Here is a 3,678-nt window from a genome sequence, read left to right on the forward strand (position 1 = left end):
GGCGGATTTACGACCTCGTAGTCATAACAACAAAAGGGCGGCGAGAAGGCGGAGGGAGAACCAGAAGGCGCAGCACGTCACCGTAGATTTAAAATAAAGGCGCGCTCATTTTCTCCAGCCTAAAAATAACTTAATAAATTAAAACACTCACTCTGTTTTAAAGGACTTGTTATGACACTGTCACTGTATCATAATTGTCATGTTTACAAGCCTTTTTGCATACCTGCACAACTCTGGTTTGCACTCACTGCCATATGCCTATAATCTAATTGTATTGTTCACAAATTGTTATTCTTTACATATATTAGACTACGTTTTATGTATATTTTTAGACTTTTAGATTAAGTTGGATATATATTTTTAGATTACATTTGATGTATAGTTGTATTTATTGTAAATTCTTTCTTAAAACTCTACCTTTTGGATTAATATTATTATGTTAGGCACCTAGGGTCTGAGAGTAATGTAATTTCAATTCTCTATATGTCCTGTACATGTGGTTGAATTGACAATAAAGCTGACTTTGATGAGCTAAAAATAAGCTAAAAACTATTATAAATGTTATAGAAATCTTTTAAATATTTCTTTAATATGTTCACATTTAAGCTACAATATTATACTTTTTAAGCACTATTGTAATAAGCTATTTTGTTATTAGAATATTTAGTTATACTATTTACTGTGTATACTAATATAATACATAAGCATAATCAAACTGACAATTAAAATGCATTATCTATAAATATATCTATAAATCTATCTCACTATGTGTGTGTGTGTGTGTGTGTGTGTGTGTGTGTGTGTGTGTGTGTGTGTGTGTGTGTGTGTGTGTGTGTGTGTGTACATAAAGTAAACCAATGCATAAGTAAAAACTGTTTAAACAAGAGATGCCCAAACTAGAGAAAAGTTCCCAAATAGCAAGAACATTTGAGCCAAATGCGCACATGTGGCGTGGGTATGGCATGGCTGAACAGATATGGGCCAGATTATTACGATTTGCCATAAATTCAGAATAGGCGGGAATGTTCTTCTGATTCACAGCTCCTTTTGCAGTATATGGGCCAGTTAGCAAAATACACATACGTGATGTTTCATAAACAAATTTCGGGAGGAGCACGATCAGTCTTTGAAATGGCTAATTCATCACACACAATCATTCTATTATCCAATCAGCTTAAGACCAAACCCCTATAAACAGTCAAACACGTCATACCTCCGTTTTCTCTTGACTTCTGTGTCCCTCCACCACCCTAACTCCACACTATTAAACCTGATAACTATTTAAATCTGAGGGGGGAGCGTTCAGGAGCCAGGCCAGACCCTGCGCTCAGACCCTATATGTCTCTTTATCCTGATAAGGAGAATAACATGAGTTAGAGTGTCTTGCCGAGCTCAGAGCCCTCTCTTCGGACAGCATGCCAAATATGCATATTCTATTCAGTCAAATATCTGTGTTTGTGAACTCGCAAAGATCCAAGTAAGGTTCAGGTAAGGCTGACATCAGTAAACATCGACTTCTGGCTGACTTTGGGATTGCATTTGGAAAACAGTAGTGTGTGTATATATTTTTTCTTATATTGTGTACATTTAAATGTACATTAATATGTATTTATGTATGTATTTTATCATCTTTGCATCAAATCTATAATATTTATACTTAACAATTATTAATATTTTTATTTCTATTTTGTATTTTTTCTGTTTGTATGTTGTTAATGTTTTCCAACTCTTTATTTGTCCACATTTTGTTCAATAATTGTTTTATCTGAATGTAATTTGCATTGATTAAAGTAAACTATTTGATTTTAATTTTTGTTGTGTGATTTCCTCAGTTAATATATGTGGTCAGCCACATGTGGGCCATAAGAGCGTAACAGAACTCAGACTGACTTATCTTTAATACAAGGCCCATATCTGGGCCACATAAAATGTATTACTTGGCTCCAGCTTGGTGGAGTTGTGAATTTACTTTGGTTCAGTTCTGGCTAAAAAGGATGTGGGCCAGTTCTGGGCCGGGGAGCACTTAACTGATCTGGGCCACATCTTAGCTGTTTATTTGGGCCAGATCAGGGCCAAAGAAAATTTGTTGACTGGGTTGGCCCTTGGTAACCAGATTTGGCCCACCATCTGAGAGAGAGGAAGAATGATGGGGATGGTTTGGAGATCGTCAATTCAAATTAAATGTAACCCGTTGTTTGTTTTATTGTTAAAAGCTAAATTAAATGTTTATGTTAACATTTGAATTAAATGTTTAAATGTAACCTTCCTGTCATGTTCACATCCCACTCCTTACTTGAGTGTTCCTCATTTAACGTTAATTTTTACAATTAGACATAAAATAACAGCAGTGAAAATACAAATAGGCACTGAAAATGTATTTAAAAATGAACAACAGACAGAAATCAAAATACTTTTTCATTACCAACAGAGAGCTCACTAAAACAACTATCACAGGGTCTGATCAAAGAAATTGAACTTTTCATCCATCAGAATGATTTATAAACCAGTAAAGCACGAACAAAACCGCATCCTTTCCTGTGAACGGAGTGCTCTATTTTCATTCAGTTCTTCAATTGGACTACATTAGTGTACTGATTTAGGGGATAGTGACTGAGGGTATATACGGTGAGCATGGACACAGAACTAGCACTAGTTACACTTTGGTCATTTTCGAACAGGATACTAGTGGTCTTATCTAATACAATAATTGATGCTAAGCTAAGCTTAAAGTGCCCCTGCTAGACCTAGAGATATAGGCTGAACGAAGATTGGCAGAAAGAAAGAAAGAAAGAAAGAAAGGAACATGTCCCAATATAATAAGCACTGGGTCGGGATCTACAGTTGAAGTCAGAATTATTAAACCCCCTGAATTATTAGCCCCCCTGTTTATTTTTCCCCAATTTCTGTTTAACGGAGAGAAGATTTTTTCAGCACATTTCTAAACATAATAGTTTTAAGAACACATTTTTAACAGCTGATTTATTTTATCTTTGCTGTGATAACAGTAGTTTTTGACTAGATATATTTAAGACACTTTTATACAGCTTGAATTGACATTTAAAGGCTTAACTAGGTTAATTAGCTTAACTAGGCAGGTTTGGGTAATTAGGCAAGTTATTGTATAACGATGGTTTGTTCTGTAGATTATCTAAAAAAATATAGCTTAAAGGGGCAAATAATTTTTTACCTTAAAATTATGTTTAAAAATTTTAAAACTGCTTTTATTCTAGCTGAAATAAAACAAATAAGACTTTCTCCAGAAGGAAAAATATTATCAGACATACTGTGAAAATTTCCCTTTCTCAGTTAAACATCATTTGGGAAATATTTTAAAAAAATAAAAATTAAAAGGGGGGCTAATATTTCTGACTTCAACTGTAGATCAATAACATCTGAAAGCACTTTTAAAACCTCATCCCAGAATCCCTGTATTTTATGACAGAATACAAACTATGAGCTAAATCGGCTTCCTCTGATTAGCACTTATTACAAATAGAAGATATATTGTGGTGAAAGTCATATGTATTTTCTTTTGGAGAAGTGTAGTCTATGTAGTATTTGAACTGGATGAGGCATAATCTAGTGTTGATTGATTGTTTATCAATATCCCCTAAGCTATATCTCTTCCAAACAAGATATCTTCTTCTGCATTTAAGAGAAAAATGAAACTCACACAGG

The sequence above is a fragment of the Danio rerio genome, chromosome 3, assembly GCF_052040795.2.
Source record: "Danio rerio strain M-AB ecotype USA chromosome 3, GRCz13ab, whole genome shotgun sequence".
Taxonomy (NCBI): Eukaryota; Metazoa; Chordata; class Actinopteri; order Cypriniformes; family Danionidae; genus Danio; species Danio rerio.